Source organism: Thamnophis sirtalis, unplaced genomic scaffold (genome assembly GCF_051295495.1).
Source record: "Thamnophis sirtalis isolate CommonGarterSnake01/CBP01778 unplaced genomic scaffold, rThaSir2_p1.2 scaffold_11, whole genome shotgun sequence".
NCBI lineage: Eukaryota > Metazoa > Chordata > Lepidosauria > Squamata > Natricidae > Thamnophis > Thamnophis sirtalis.
The window spans coordinates 33961448-33979270 of record NW_028261391.1 but is presented as its reverse complement, the minus strand read 5'-3'; the positions used below and the strand labels follow the sequence as shown (position 1 = coordinate 33979270).

Below are 17823 nucleotides of genomic sequence, written 5' to 3'. Positions count from 1 at the left end.
AAGTTTAACCACCTCTGATTTTCCAAGGCATTTGACATTATGTTCTCCCTAAGCCCATCAGCCTATTGCTTCCTGCCCACAGAAAACAAAACAAAAAACCCTTCCATAATTCTGCAGTATCCAGCTTCATTAATATGCATACAGAGCAATGTAAATGGCTCTTGAGGTTTCCCCTTGGTAGATGATTTAATGTGGCAGTTATGAAAGCTGCTCAGACTGTGCTCGATTAGCATAATAATGAAGCTTCTACAGCAGTGTTATCATCCTCAAAGAAAACCGCCTGAGTGGTCACAGCTCCTTTAACAAGTACCACTTTAGGAATAAAGGAAAGGCCTCTGAAACAGAAGACATTGGAAAATGCAAAATGGACAAGGCTTGTTTTCTGTCAGTTTGTTGTCTTTGTGAAATGGCAGAAGCGAAGGGAGGAGGGAAAATACCATAAGCTGGCTGCCTGAGCAGTCACCTGGCAGATAAAATAAAGCAGTGCTGGTTCCAATATGCTTGGTTATACAGCATTTGGAAGCCTTTGCAGTGAGACATACTTTATTTATTTATTTTGGCTGTTGTTTTAGGAGTCAAGTTCATAATTAACCCAATTTAACCTAACTGCTCCTGTCTGCATGGATGCATTCTTGAAAGGATCTGAAAACGTGCAACTGAAAACTACAATTTCTGTTATGATGCCTCCAGTAGAAAAGTAAAAATGATTTTTCTTTTTTCTAATCAAACTGAAGGCTTAGACCCAGGGATTAACAGCTGTTTTCAAGTGCCCAGTGAACATGTGAGGTAAGGATTGGAAGAGGAGAAAATTGCTTTTGTTTTTTTCCCCAAGCTCCAGATATTCTTGCTAAAGAATACACACTTACATTGATCAGGTTTAAAGACATGTTCTTTCTTTGTTTGGAAAAGACGGATTGGTGCATGAGTAGAATTTGTTGGGAGATATGAAAGAATGCTTAGAAGATGGAACCATGAATTATTACTCTATTCATGCTCTTAAAATCTAAAAATGACTAAAATATTAAAGTGTTGCTGAATAATTAGTAAATATATAAACACGAATGCAAACAACTAATGTCCCCCTCTCTCATACTGTGGAAAGTTATCATCCAGCCCTCTCCCAAAGAAATGAAATATTCTAGGAAATGTTGAAAAGGCAGAATATTATATTTCCCTGGATGTGAAAGGGAGAAACGTTTTAAAGAAAAAAATTTCCTGCAGCTTTCTGCCTCCCCCACTTTTGTCAATGGGCCATTAAGAAGGCCAAGCTAGTCCCTTTACATAATAAAGAGTTCTCCACTTCAGCTCCAGGGGAATGGAATTAAGGCATGATAATACTGGCACTTTACCCAACTCGCCACAAGGCATCTGACAACTCAACCAAACCTGGATCAAAATGCAGCCTAGAGAGTTGCCCCTGCATGGTCCCATGGGAGTCTGACAACCAATCAGAATACAAGATCAAGATCAAAGGCCAGAGAGGGCATAAAACCAGGGACTCGACATCTCAGTCCTCCCTTCTCTTTTCTCCACCAACATTGAAGCATGTGATCACCTTTTCTGTTCAGGACTCAAGCCATGTGGTCCTGTCCACAAATAAACCATCTTTCCAAGCAGCCTCCATATCTCCAGTGTCTTTTTCCCCACTTGGAGCCAAACCCATAAGGACATTTCTTTCAACAATACTATACACTGTCTAAATTTCTGTGCCTATGATGTTTTAGGGGCCTTCTTGCTTAGAATTAATTTTGAGTGTAAAATCCTTGATTTCTAGTAACTTACTAACCCTGTTTAAATCTAAAAATATCCAGGGTGGTGCAGGAGGCCTTCGAGGTCCAAAATGGGGCATGAGGGGGTGGGCGTCATGTGGTCCCTCTGTGCCCCGTTTTGCAGGGTGGTGCAGGACAGGAGGCCTTCCAGATCAAAAACTCCTGGTTTAGGCTGAGTTGGGAATGGGGATTTTGTATTATGATTGTAAGTAGGAACCAGTAAAGGATGAATGGAAAAAATCCCTATCTGTAGATCAGCATTTTTAAGTCTTGGCAAGTTTAAAATGGGCAAACTTCATGCTGCCTGGGAAATTCTGGGTATTGAAGTCCGTGCACTTAAAGTTGCCAAAGTTGAGAAGCATGGGTCTATACTAGAGCTTAGGATTTTCCATTCCTGTTTTATTTAGAGTTTGATGCAATTAAATAAATCAGCTATGGTTTCAATAACAAATAGTGATTAAAGTGATATGAAACATTACTGGACTTTTTCTGAGAAACTGAAATTAAAAGTTGATCTGGGCTTTGATGATTAAATAACGAATTATAGACATAATGTATGGAAATGTTAATCTTGGAGTAAGAGTTTGATATATTTTTTACTTATATCTGTACCAAAGAAAGTTGGAAGTAATTCTTTTTCAGTTTTCCTTCTTTTCCTCTTTCTTTCTTACACTTTCACTTTTTCTTTCCTGAGCCTCTTCTTTTTTCGAATATGTTTTTGTTTATCCTTTAGCTTTGTATTTTTTGTACTATGAAGGATCAATACTTAGCCATTATATTCTATATTCCTTATTTACAGAAATTATATCAAAATTTAGAATGAAATCCAGGGGGAGCCATTTCATATAACACAGGCTCTGAGTCCCTCTAATTAGATGTTTCATTACCAAACCAAGTAACATCATCAGTACTAGAAGAGAATGGATTTTGTTCTTATTTTCATATGCTAGTGACTTACCTTGTCAGTGTTGATCAGTTGCTTCACAAAAAGTATTTTGATTGGTGCTGGTTCTCTACAGCCTCAGGCAGAGAAGCGCTATTCTGCACCCCTCCTTCAAATGTTCTTTAAGTTTTCCAACATTCCTTTAGGAACCTCCAATATGCAAACTGTGTTTAGTCATCCTAAAATGAAACCTCTTTAACAATATTAAGTTCTCTGTGGTAGTGATAAACGACTGAGGCAATTCTGCATTCAACTGTCTTTATTAACTCAGTGACACTGGCCAGTCGTAATTCGAGTACACAACAAACAGGAGCTTCAAAATTTGCTGTTTGCTGAGGAGGTGCGTGGCTGAAAGTCAATCTACATTTAATGTACATCTGAGTCAGTGGTGGGTTGCAGATGGTATGCCCCTGTATGGGCATACCGATGCCTGCTGAGAGAACCGGGTACTATTCCGATATGGTGCTCCGGAAGGCCTGCCTGTCCGCCCGCACTCATTTACCTGTATTTGAGATCTTCGGCGCTTTTGCTCACGCAACATATGGTGCCTATGCGATGTGCTGCCGAGTGGTAGAGGTAAGGATGCATGCACATGCTGCATATTTGTGTGCGCATGTGCTGCTTGCATGCATGTGGGGGACGCCGGGCCCCATTGCACCAGGATCTGGAACCACTACTGATCTGACTTTGGGGATATTTCCTCATAACCAAACAAAAGTGTATTTTCTGAGCAGTTCACACCCCTTGCTCGCTGGATCTGGATGTCACAAAGCAAAGCCCACATTTTGTAATTAACTCCCACCCCCCATTTTGACTGGCAGAGGGCTGCAGGAGCCTGAGTACTGTCCTGCCCCCTGGCCATGTCCACCCAGCTGGTCATTAAGGTAGAGATCTGGTTTGCCAGGGTTCCAAGTAACACCCCAATGCAATAAGACTTTGAGGCTAGACATTCTAAACTTTTGTGTTTATTTATCCTATTTTACTATAAACTTCCATGTTTTCCTTAATGATACTTGATTGTCCAGTGTAAGCTTGGTCACCTTGTTTTTAGAATAATTCTGTCACCCCTTGTTACAACATTCTGAAATTGTTCTTTGTTTACATTTCTCTGTTTAATTGGGACATCTTTGCCAGAACCTAATATCTACTTTAGATAGATCATACTTCTCCATTAGCTGTTTAGTACTTTTCAGAAACCTGGTATTTATCTCAGCAGGCTTTGCATGGCAATTGACATTCCAAACCATTACTTTTTCATGCCTCCTGATTTTCTCCATTACATTTGTCTTTGTATGCTTCCAGCCTTTCGTCTGCATCACTATGACTTCCAGTCAGCCTATTTCACACTTTCCCCTCATTATCCCATTCATATATATACACAGCTCATAGCCTAGCTTTATAATTACATAGGCTATCATACCATATTGGTATGGTAAATTATTTTGAAATAAATTATGATTAAAAACAACACTATGACATATTGTAAATCTTACTTACAAAGCAATGGTTTACTTTATTTATACACCAGGAAGAACATGCTGTAGAAGGAAGGTAGGAAGTTCAACACGGATTGGTCAGATTTATGCATTTAGGTTGTCTTTTAAATTCCATCTGTATTACTTTATAAGTAACTCTAGGTCATCAACATGCATACTACTCCTAGCCAAGAAGAATCCTATGAGGTGAGTTGGAGAGAGAGGGGCAAGGGAGGAAGAGGGAGAGAGGGAGGGAGGCTAGTAGAAAGAGGGGGAGAAAGGGAGTGAGAGTGAGAGTGAGTGAGTGAGTGAGTTTGTGTGTGTGTGTGTGTGTGTGTGTGTGTGTGTGTGTGAGAGAGAGAGAGAGAGAGAGAGAGAGAGAGAGAGAGAGAGAGAGAGAGAGAGAGAGAGAGAGAGAGAGAGAGAGAGAGAGAGAGAGAGAGAGAGAGAGAGACTAGGCCATAACCACTCAGCTGAGTTTCTTACCTAGGTCTCTTGGTTACTAGACCAATGCTTTGACCACTATATCAGTTCTGCAGAAAGTTCATACAGATTGGTATGATTCTGGAATATTATCCATGACTATTAATTCTGTAACAAAGTAGACATACATTAATTGGAAAGGGTCACAAACCAGATATGTAGTAGAAATTGGACCTAGAAAGGACATGAGTACGAGCATAGCATCTTTCTATTGAGACACTCTATATTAGGTTTTGTGTGAGGTTGAAGAAAACAAAACAAACATGGCTGTTTTCAGATGTGAAGTCGTTGATGTAAATTCAACCCTTACAAAATCCATGTGTGCTTTAAAAAACATCAGAGAGAATATATATATGTATTAGTGGTGGGTTGCAGGTGGTTCACCCCAGTACGGGCATACCAGAGCCTACCTGGAGCACTGGGTACCGTTCCGGTATGGTGCTCCAGAGGGCCCACCTGAGCTCCTTACCTATCCTTTAAAGCCTTTGACACTTCTGCACATGTGCATGGCGCATACAGCACCTGTGCGATGCTCTGACAAGCAGCTGGAGCATCGCAGAGGCTTGCGGAAGCGTCGCTGGCAGCTACAACACATATGTGCACTGTGTGTGCGCGCATGCACTGTGTGTATCCATGTGGGTGACACCAGGCCCGTTCCAACCATTCCAACGATATCCGGAACCCACCACTGATATGTATGTATGTACATACGTACATATGTATGTACGTATGTAAATACATACATTCGTGTGTGTGTGTGTGTGTGTGTGTGTACACCAGTTGTTTAGGGAAAGATATAGAGTAATGTTGATTTTCATGCTGTGGAATAGAAAATAAACTTATGAGAATTTTCTATATATTGTATCTTCTAACACAACCATATTTACAATGTGAAACAAAAGAGGACTAAACATTCTTTCAAAACAACTGTGTGGCACACTGGAGTTATGTACACAGAACAGTTATTAAATAAATCACATGTGAAAAACAGCTGTTTCTCTTGATGTTTGCATTAGGCAATGGTGGAAAGATTGGTAGGTTTCTATATGCAGTTTCAAGGACAGCTCTTGGATATGTGTATCAATTGATAGTGATTCTTAAAAACCCTAAACATCAAATATAATATTGGTGAAAATAAAGCAATTGTTGTTTAAGTTCAAAACTTTTATATAACTCTTGTAAGTACCTGATTGCAGTTCCATAAACACCTTACAAGCTAAACTTCATGTTTTATGAAAGTCCATGTTATTGATTACTAAACTGGTGAATAGAATAATGTGAAACACGGACAAAATACTTATTTTCTAATTGGAAAGGTGCCATCTTTTACCTAGTGATTCCTAATTATTTAGCATGAATGTACGTGCATGGAACAATTTTTCTCAACCTTGAAACCTTTCAGATGTGTAGACTTCAAGTACCAGAATTCCCCTGACAGCATGGCTGTAGGAGCGGGGGGGGGGGGGGAATTCTGGAAATTGAAATCTACATATCTTAACATTTACAAGGTTGAAGAAAACACTGATTTGGAGTGTTCTAAGCAGTTTTGATACTTTAGTACAAGAATGTAATAATCACAATTGCTGTAGAAAATTTATGTTATTTTTTCCCAAATAAGCTACTTTCTAACATATACTATGTTAACAATATACAATCAATATTAAAATGAAAAAACCCTTGAAAATATTTTCATAAATAATATTAGTTTAATTAATTACGTGCCATCAAGTCATTGTTGACCTAGTCAATTGTTACTTTACAATTACAATTATTTTATCCATAATGATCTGTCTCTAATCTGGTTCTTTAGGTCTTGCAACAGTAAATAATTGCCACTGTAATTGAGTCTCTTAATCATCCTTCCTCCTCCCCTCTTTCTTTCCACCTTTTCTAGTATCAAAACCTTTTCTAGTGAGCTAGGTCTTTGCCTAATGGGTTTGAAACAGGATAATTTATAGATATAGCTCCCCAACATTGGATGTGCTAGCTCAAAAGTTCTCTTCTTTGACTCTTTATGGAAAAAAGACTAATGCCAATATTAACATAATATATCTCTTTGTGGAAATATATTAACAATATATTTCCACAAATCAGATTTCGTATTACAGTTTTATACAACTATTTTTTCTACCCTGTATTTGTGAAAAGTCCGCAGTTTTTCTTTGTCCCTAAAATATATTATTTACTGTTATATAACACTCAGCTAAAGTCATATGAAAAATCTTGTATATGTTCATTCAAAATATAGCAATAGCACCACCACAGCTTATTTCAGTTACTGTATCCATTTTTTAATTGCATTTCCAGCCAATCTGAAAACAACCTTAACTAACAATCTTTGAGGTTCAATTAACATGAAATATACCTAAATAAATGTTGCATTTATCTCATTTTAAGATCAAAGCAGAGTAATTCACTATCTAGAAACAAATTTCTACTAATTTGCAAGACCACATTCAAGTTAATTTCTCATTATTCTGAAGGTCACATCAAACTGCAAATATGCATACGGCAAATACTTACAGCTGCTTGTCCCGCCACATTGCAATATGTTCATTTAGCTTTATTTAGCATGGTTTGCTATGGTTTGCGTTGAGAGGAAAGACCACAAGAGAGAGAACCCACAAGTTAATGCCAAACAAACATGTTACTTCTTTTTGCTATAACTTTCTCTGCTTCAATTTAAAAAAAGGTTCCATTGACTTAATTAATCACAAGGGCTAACATAAAAAACAACGATGGACAAAGCACTACTCATGAATAATCTGTTGTGTAGATGTTGCTTACTTTCTCTTTCCAAAATGTTTCTCATTATTCTTTATATGCTGCAATAATATTTGGCATTTTTCTCCTCAATAAGAAAAAAATAAGTATATTTATTTATTGTTAAATTATTCCCATATATTCACTATTCATAATATATTATAATACCATAATATATTAATAATTTATTCTAGGTGAAAAATGGATAGAGCCAATGGAAGACATTCTGAGAAAGGTCAAAAATAATTATGGTTTGTGTTGTGGCCCAGGAGGAGTCATTGGAGCTGCAAACAGACTCCGATAGTGAGGGACCCTATGAGTTGGCTCTGGAAGATGTGGAGGACCCTGGACAGGGTTCAGACTCTGAGCAGGGACCAGAGAAGCTGGTTGGCCACCAGGAGGTGCCTGAGGCATGGAGCAGTGGTGAAAGCCAAAGGGAATTGGTCCCTGATGTCAGGCCCTGGAGCAGTGGGGACGAGCTAAGGGAGTTGGTCCCGGACGCCAGGCAAAGACGGGCAGATAAGCGCCGACAGCAACTACGGAGATATAGAAGATAATTAGGGCCAGGTGGTTATGATTAGGCTCCCCACAAGAGAGTATATAAGAAGAGACTAAAGCTGGAAAAGCTCTGGTGTGTATTTCTTATCTGTGGAAGTCAGGGTTGCTGCCAAAGTCTTGGTGTGTTGATTTACTGTGAATAAATTGTCTAGCAGTAGTCTTGGTTGGCGTGACTCACCATACAGAGTGGGGTCAGGACAGTTTGCATACCAACCACCAGCTTTATCAGTTATATTGCTCTGGGTTCTATCTCACCCTTTCCTACTCTTACCATGGTTGCACTGCCATTGCATTTACCTTAAATGAAGTTTGGTTTTTGTCTCACTATTAACTGAAGGCCCATCTTGGATTGTGATCCACACAGTAATGAAGAAATAATTTTTTCCTTTTTTTCAAATCTCATCAGACCTTCAAATTTTTTTAGGTGTGGGCTGGCCAATAAAAAAACAGATGAACAGCTACTTCTCTTGATCTTGACACTATACTTCTGCTGATGTAGAACCCACTTGTTATTTTTGAAACTTTATTAGACTACTAACTCATGTCTGCTTACTTAGTAGTACATTAATGTATGTACTACTAACCAACATGGTGATGCCCTTTATACATGCATATATTTTTTTCTGTAAAAATGAGACTTTGCACTTGTCCCTATTGAACTGCTTCTTACTGGGTCTTCTTATTCCAGCTGTTAAGATTCTACCAAATCATGTCCTGTCCTTTAATAAATACATTAAATCTTTATATCAATAGATGAGAATAGTTATGGTTCAGGGTTGAACGGTGGGGGTACTTGGAGCCCTGGTGGCACAGCATTTACAATGCAGTATTGCAAGCTAACTCTGCCCACAGTCTGGAGTTTGATCCAGCCAGATAAGTACAGTCTAGGTCAGTGATGGCGAACCTATGACACGCGTGACAGTGCTGACACGCGTAGCCATTTGGGGTGACACGCACAGGATTTCATGCGATTCATCCTAGGCTCCTGCACGGCCGCCGACGATGAAAGAATCTGTGCTGGAGGAAGGGGGGGGACGGGACGTGTGATCTCCCCCGCCCACACTCACTTATTGTATCGCCGCCGCCCCTTTCTGAGCGCAGGGGCTGCTGGTAAGGCGTGTGTGCCGTGCGCACACACGTCATCAGCACGGCGAGGGAGGACCCGCAGGAGAGGAGCGCGGGAACAGTGCGCGCCTCTCTCCAGTCAGGCCGGCACAGAGAGTCTACTCCTGGGACTGTCGGTTACGACCGCACCACATTATCTCAGTTCACGGCAGGGCTGTGGAGTCTGCTGCTTCCAGCTCCACGTCCTCATCAACATGCCGCTCCGGCCCGCCCCCGCTATGAATATTCATATTCTTCGCCCTCGCGTCACTAGGAATATTCATAGCAGGGGCGGGCTGGAGCGGCATGTTGATGAGGACGTGGAGCTGGAAGCAGCCGACTCCACAGCCCTGGTTCACGGCACCCCAAACAAGTTCAATAATATCAAGGGCAACATACGAAATCGACTGATGAACAAAGAAGTTACTAAGCAGGTATGTTAAATAATTTGTTTTTGGTTTATTAAATACAATTATATATTGCAATTATACATTTTTGTAGTTTAAACTATAAATTGCGCAAAATTATGTTTTTGTCGAAGTGACACACAACGCGAGTTATGCTCGATTTTTTGCCGATTTTTGACACACCACGCCAAAAAGGTTGCCCATCACTGGTCTAGGTATATGATCAAGTGCTATTCAGAATATATGTCTACATTGTCTTGTATGTGAAGAAGAAAAAGTCTAGTCTCCATAGTTCATATGTCCAAGTCTGTAACTAAAAAAAAAGCTAGTTTTTTTTAAAATATAGATGAAACTGCACTACATAAGTATCCTACAACTGGAGTACATTAAGTATCCTATCACTTACACAAAGGGAGGTTATTCTCACATATATTAAATATAAATATTTCCATGGACTCCAGCATGCTCTACCAATTCTTTCCTGTCCCTAAGGTCCATAATGAGGAACAATGCAAGTGTGAGGTGGGAATGGGATATTCTTAGATTCTAACAGAATAGTCCTCCACAAGATGATGCAAATTCAAGCATATGAAAGAGGAAGCAATACTTCATGCAGCATTTCTATTAAGAAAAAATGCCCTCTTTTTAGAAAGAACTAAAGTATAATGGAAATTCAGTTTTCCCCTGGAAATTATGGTCCTAATCATATGTTCTACTCTCTAGTGAAGTGCCTCTCTCTTTACAGGAACTGAGATTATAAATACTAAAATATCCAGAGAAAAATTGATGCTACACACATAAGCTGTAGGAGTTCCAACCAGCCCTGCTGTTGTTTGCTTTGCCATTTAAGCGCTAGGGACTTGGGTAGTGACTCAGGAATATGTCAACAGCATGACTTGCTTGTGTAAGGAACCCTGCTTGATATTCAAAATGAGCTTAAAATATGGACTTTTAAAATGTTTAAAAAGCTACTTAGCACTTTTAAAATATTTTCCTTTCCCTTTTTATCTACATAAATCAATGATACATTCATGACTTTTTTCCAAGTTCGAGAAATATTGCACAGAGTTGTAAAATCTCTAATTTATCTTCATATTTTACACAGATCAAACTGTATGTTTGAGGAATGAAAGTGACACTAAGCTTTAGCAGAACAAAGTTGTTCTCCCACATGTCATTTTTTAAAGGAAGGAGAAAGAGTGTTATATTGAGTTTTACCTTTGGTTACTCACTGAAAACCCAAATCTATTTTCAAATATATGAAGAAGAAATATAAAGATTCAGCAGAATTCCATTTTTTTAATAACTAGAACTATTGGATGTTTGAATATTAAACATATCCTTGGGTTTCACTTCCTGAAGGCTTTGGAAAAATATTGTCTGTTCCTAAAACTAAAACTAAACTAAAAGGATAAATTAAGAGAAAAACAAATCCTAATAGAAGTCATAGAATATGCCAGGACGAATTAACTTGCTGGGATATGGCTAATATCACCACGTTTGTATATGTTTCGTCAAATGAAGACTTGACAGCTTTATGAGCAAATGGTGGGTTTGAAGTGTATGAAGATCCTATAACACTGCCAAGGCTGATCAGGTTTTGTGACATATAGGCTATTTAATAGACAAACATTTGCTCACTGAAAATGTCATTTTAAATGACTGGTTTGATAATCTCTTAAGCTTTTAAATGATCTGCAAAGTCAGAAAATGTGCACTGGTGTTTCAAATCCACTGGCATATTAAATAATGAAAGTAAACATTTAGCAATACTCCAAGCTTAGTTGATGAATTAAGGATTTGATGTATAGTCTTCTTTTCTTTTTCTCCCAATTTATGTCAAAGTTTCATCATTTTTAGGTTCTTCCTCACTCTCCCCCTTCTCCCCCTTTTCCTTCTAAAATTCAACCTTACATTCAGGAAACAGCTTTGTTTCTTATCTAAACCTGCAGACAGGATGTACAATAAATGTTGCCAACACTTTCTCTATGGACATTCCGAAAATGCCTGTAGCAAAGTAGACAAAACCACATCCAAAACACATGTGTATAAAATTTCACTGACCTCCTCTCCAGCTTTGGTATCTCAGTCATATTTAATATATCATTATGCATGAATTGATAGCACTTGACTCATTCCTGTCAGTTAATTAAAAATATAGATGTCGATTCATAAATGCCTGGAAAAAATTCATTAAATTCAATGGATTTATTTGTCAGAAACACTTCTTAGATTTGTTTTTGAAAGCTTTTCATTCATTATCTATTTTGGGGAGTTAAATCATAGTATTTATAAAAATAAGAATATGGCCAAATAAATAAATAAATAAATTTCAGTGTGTTACGAAGCCAGCTTTGTGCTTACATTCTTGCCTGCAGTGTTAGATGCAACTAAAAGCTTGTGTTGTGACAGCACAATGCCTGTTTAATCATGTTGCTATTAACAAAGATAGGAACAGACATTTATATTTCAAAAAATTATTGTATTTTTTTTCCTCAACACATGAGTATGAAAATTTGTTTGTGTGGTTTCACAGGTTTCAAAGTTGCCATGTCACATTGCTGTCACATAAGATTTTATGACATTTTCCCCATTCACGGAGCTGGGGTGGGGGTAGCCTCCATGTGGAGCATCTGGTATGTGGGCCACCAATTTGACACCCTGCACTAGACTGTTATCTTATTAGTATATATATTCAACAGGAGAAGAAATTAGCAGTCTTGCTCTTTGTCTTGGGATCCTAATCTACCTGAACACATGATAGAAAACTCTAGTGGAAATCTCCTCTTTTCCACACAGGTTCTCTAGAATTTCTATGGAGGTTCTCTCCTGGAAAATAAGGAAATTAACATTTCAGGAAGGCCTTCTACAGATAGGGACATACTTTTTCACATAGTAATTTTGTTCAGGGGCTGAAAAGGACTTGAAAGAGAGAAATCCCCATCATCCTTTTAAGACAGAGAAGGAAAAACTAAGTAAAATGTTTTAACTTAGATTTTTAGGGGAAGTTGTAGAATATTTAATTTCCTCTAAGATTTGAACTGAACACCAACAATTATAAATTGATTTAATGACAGATATAGATGCAGAACCAATACGCAATATGTTTTGAGACAATAAGACAATAAAGCAATTAGTCTTGAGACTATTTGAACTTATGTATATATAAAACTGTTGCATTCCTTTACCTATTTGCAAATTGAGACCAAGTAATAATTTTATGAAAATAAAAGTTCATAAGTGACATAAATTGTATTTTGGCATACACACATATGTATGTATATTTGTAAAAATAAATTTTGAGCAGGATATATATGCCTTAAACAAAAGTATGTCAACATCTCTAAATATTAAAAAGTACTTAATACAATCATTTCATTATTTACACAGTCCTGGCAGAGAAAATTTAATACCCCAAACAAACCTTTTGTATTTATACAAAATATACAGGGTATTTTTTCTTGTTGATGTAAAAATAAAGTCAATGTTTTCTCTGGCATGCATGTTATTGAATCTGCTTGCAATTCATTTTAAATTTTGAGGTGATTATTCATAGCACTCCCAAGGAATGTGAGTGAAAAAATGTTGAGGAATGTTAAAAGTGCATTAATAGGCAGAGCAAGCAGGTGCCAATAGCTAAATCATGTTAATTGCTTGGAAAATCTATTTCTTTTCCTTATTATTTTGACAAGGTTAACAAAACAGTTATTTTTAAAAGTAAATTTTCCCCTTTCCTCACTGCCATCATCTTTGTAGCTTGAGTAAATGTTTGCAATGGACCATCTGTATCAATCCTACATACTAGGGTTAAGGGAAAAGATATCAGGTAATAACACATAATCACATCTATTAAGCAGAAAATAATGGCAGCTATAAACAAATAATTTGTTACTTTGTTTGTTAAAAGGCAGTTAGGTGAAGCTGGACGTATAAGACCCAGTGGAAGGTTGGGAAACCTCACATTTTGCCATGTGGACTTCATTCTCTGCTCCTTCAAAAGTAGACTTGACTCCACAATCACAGATAAAAGTCAATGCTTCTTTGTACAATGAACAGATTCATAATATAACATCAGTTGCTAATTTGCCAATTAATTATTACAGTGTTGTCCTGATCACTGAGTACATTTTTACCTCTTGAAATAAATGTAGGATTTTTCTTTTATTTTTGCCTGTTCATGGATACATTTTATCCAGGAAATCTAATGGAGACTACATTGGCCATGGCACAAGCACTGACTGAGCATTCTCTCCTCTTTGACTAAGCCTTAATTTTTTTATATACTTTTTAATACTTTAATCAGACCAGGGAAGGCACAAAATTCTTATCATATGTCTGTAATTAACTGATTGTGAATTAGTTCAGAGGCTTATGGAATTAGTTCACAAAACATAATTTATACAACTTTTTCTTTTTTTTCATAATTCTTATTTTTAATTACAGTAGAAAAAGTGAACGCAAACAGAAAAAATAAAGAAAGAAAAAAGAAAAAGAATAAATTGAAGTATGTAAAGAAGTTATTTCCAATCTCCTATCACAACAAATAAAAATAAATCTGATAACTACACCCTTAGTACTTTCTGTGTTTGGTTGTTTTCTTGTAGCTCTTTCATTACCAAACTAGGTTATTATCAGGGTTCCACATAATAGATCCTATAGCAAGAAAAACTCTGAGGCAGGTAGATTAATCAAAGAATAGCTTAATTGGAAAAATCATATTGGCACATATCTGGTGAAAACCAGCTCTGAAGGGTCCCTCAGTTTTCATCTACTTAAAAGTTTTTCCCTCAATCCCAAACAAGCAGTAACATGCTCAATCAAGAGAGCATCCACTGGTCTGGTGACATCACACCTCCTTCCTCTGGCCAGGTATGAGAACATCCTTGGCTCCTAAGAAAAAGTATTTTATTTTGACTACACAACCCCAGCTATCTCTAATCCCCCCTATCCCTATCTCTTAGCTCTGAGGTGGCAGAACTGAAGTTCCAAGATGGTTTTGGCCAGACCAGCTTCAGGGCTGACAGTTATATTTTCCAATGCTAGAAGAAAATCAGGTTTGTTCTCATTTTATATATTAATTTTTCTTTAAAAAATGTAATCGATAAATTCTAACAATATATTGTATATTGAATTTTTGCCATTATTGCATTGAATGTACGTAATACAAACAGGCTTATGATTAGAGAGGTATAAAGGTTTTCATTATTTGTGTTTAAAATACCTCTGTTTTGACAATGTGATTTACAATGCACTTTTAAGTAACTGTTTTGTATCTGTTTTTAAAATGAAAGTAATTGTATATAAAGAGGAAATAATTTGTGTCTGCTAAAATTGAACGCTCTCTCTAAATGGCTGCAGTTCTTTTTATGAACTTAATAGTTCTTCCTAGAGCCATTTTTAATAATCACACTATTGATTTCCTGACATTTGTATTAGGTTGGGTGGCAAAGAAATTGCTAATAGAATCAGTTGATTTATACAAAGAAGAACTGGATACACATATAATTAGATACACAAAAGAAAACAAATATCTACTGTAGTGGGTGAGAAATCAAATATTAAAATTGATATGAAAAGGAGAAAAAAACTCTCTTAAGCATATGTTTTATCTACTGTACTTATTTTGAACAGTCCTTCCTCCAAGAAACTAACAAGCTATGCCAAAGCTTTTCCCAGCAGTCTAATTTTTTAGCTCAATGGACATGTGTTTGTGATCTATGTGTACCAATGATATAGATATATTGATATAGAACAATATTTCACAACCATGCCGATCTTGAAAATGTGTGGACTTCAACTCTCAGAATTCCCATAGCAGTTGAAGTTCACACATCTTCAAGTTGACAAACATTGATCTATATCAGTATTGTTTCCAGATTGCCAAGATTGAGAAACACTGATATTACTTGTAAGTGCAACACATATTCCCAGTCCAATTTGGGAACTATGGAAGTTGTATTTTAAATATATCTTGACAGTACCAGATTAGGAAAGGTTACATCAAAACAGACTTTTGCTTGGAGGTCCAGATGAACTTATATATAAAGAAGATCTATTTATAACATTTTCTTTCACTGCCCAAATATTCAATAATGGCATATTCTGAGCAATATCCAAAACCACATTAGAGTGATATTTATTGAGCAACCTTAACACTAATATATCTCATGCGTTAAACCTAATTGCTTATTGCATATCCCTTTTTAACATCCAATAGCAAGATAATACGCTGGATTCATACATTCAATTTTAGTTATGCTGAGGAAAAGCACCTCTATTTTAGTGTATAATGTCTGCTATCTGCCACATTTGTTTCATTTATTTATGCTATATCTTTCAGTAAAAAAATTCTGCTGGTTGTCCAAAAACAATTTTTAGAATCTAGAGTCTTGTTTAGGGTTTTGTTTTTAGGTTAGCCAGATTGTGCTGCTCATTATGGGTATCGGATTTTTAATGACTAAAAAAGATTTATGTCATCTTGTTAATATATTTTTTATGTTTGGCTTATGTTATATAAATGAGATTTAACTTTCTTATTTTAACAAAGGTAATGTAGTACAACTCACTGAGGAAAAGGCGTCAACTCGCAAACCATTCCTGACCTGCTCGCCAGTTACCATAGGAAAGGGCCAATGAGAGCAAAAGACAGTTGTACATTCAAGACTTATCTCTCTCAAGGCTGTATCCCAGAGTTACTTACAGCGGCTGGAGAGGAGTGATTTCTATAACCTGCAAAATTGCCCCATTGGTGAATGTGATTGATGACATAACCTGGAGGGTGGCGGAAACAGGGTCATGATTGGGGCCTTAAATTATGTGGGGTCAGAGCTGGCTTCACTTGGAAACATGACATGAAGCTCCTAATAAATGACTGGATTTCTTTTGAAGCTTGGCTCAAGACTCATGATTTAATTAGGGCATCCATTGGAACTCTGACCAAAGGATTACAATTTGTCCTGATATGACACTTTGCAATCTACTCAGCTGCCTCTAGAACCTGAAAGACATGATAAAGATTTCAGTGCATTGCAGAAGCTTGGACTGGCTATTGAAAGTGCTGAACGATGCTGCAGATAAGACATCGGTTAAAAAAAAAAGCCTCCACAGCAGGAGGTTGTGTTTTACAGTACTGTTTGGAGGGATGTTTCTCTTGAACTTTCCTTGAAGTGTCTGAAGAACTGTACAATATTAATACAAAAGCAGAATCTTCCTAGAATATTCTATTCTGCTTCCTCTAGGAGCTTCACCGCATATCTCTACTAGGAAAAACTGCTACCACCTTGATTTAGTTCCTTAGACTTCTACAATCATGAGATAGCATGATCCTTAAGAGGGACTGTGGATGATGCCTACCATGATGATGGATAAGGCCATGACCGATCCAGGGGTGGGTTCCTGCCAGTTCTTAGCTCTTCTTTGGAAGAGGTTTCACAAATCTACAGTGCTGTTTAGAACCGGCTCCAGCTCCCTCCCCCTGCCCGTCCACACATCATCAAGTTGAAGAGCGAGAGGAGGAATTCTGGCAGTTGAAGTCCACAAGTCTTAAAACTGTCAAGTTTTAACACCCCTGGAATTTTTTTCTAAAGGTTTAGGGATGCAAGGATCTTGTAACGTGACAGGTTTAAGATTTGCACACTTTGATGCCAGAGTTCCTGAGTCAACATGACTGGAGGAGGCATTCTGGGAGTTGAAGTCCACAAGTCTTAAAGTTGTCAAGTTTGAACACCCTTTTTTCTAAAGGGTTAGGTGTGCAAGGGTCTTGTAACTTGACAGCTTTAAGGCTTCCGTGCTTCAAATGCCAGTTTCTGAGCCAACATTTTGGTTGCTAAGCAAGAGCATTGTTAAGTGAGTTTCACCACATTTTACAAGTTGGCCACGCCCACCCAGTCACATGGTTGGAAAGCCATTCCCACCCAGTCACATGGCTGGAAAGCCACTCCCACCCAGTCACAAAGCCAGAAAGCCACTCCCACAAAGCAGGTCACATCTACATTTGCCCAGGTTCGCCTGGTCCGCCAGTTGCGGCCCTACCTAGATCGGGGGGCTCTCACAACAGTCACTCGAGCCCTTGTGATCTCTAGACTGGAATACTGCAATGGGCTCTACATGGGGTTGCCCCTGAAGTGCATCCGGCGACTACAGCTAGTCCAAAATGCAGCCGCGCGAGTGATTGTGGGCGCACCTCGGTTCGCCCACGTTACACCTGTCCTCCGCGAGCTGCACTGGCTACCTGTTGGTCTCCGGGTGCGCTTCAGGATACTGATGACCATCTTTAAAGCACTCCATGGTAGTGGATCTGGGTACTTGAGAGACCGCCTTCT

At 37.9% G+C, this 17823-nt stretch overlaps 1 long non-coding RNA gene across 1 annotated transcript; it reads left to right on the top strand.

Annotated features, from left to right (window-relative positions):
* The first annotated feature begins 613 nt into the window (after nt 1-613).
* On the top strand, nt 614-16372 carry LOC148043599 (uncharacterized). Its single transcript, XR_015698023.1, has 3 exons — nt 614-786; nt 14464-14556; nt 16050-16372. It is a non-coding gene; the product is annotated as an uncharacterized LOC148043599 (long non-coding RNA).
* The last annotated feature ends 1451 nt before the right edge of the window (nt 16373-17823 follow it).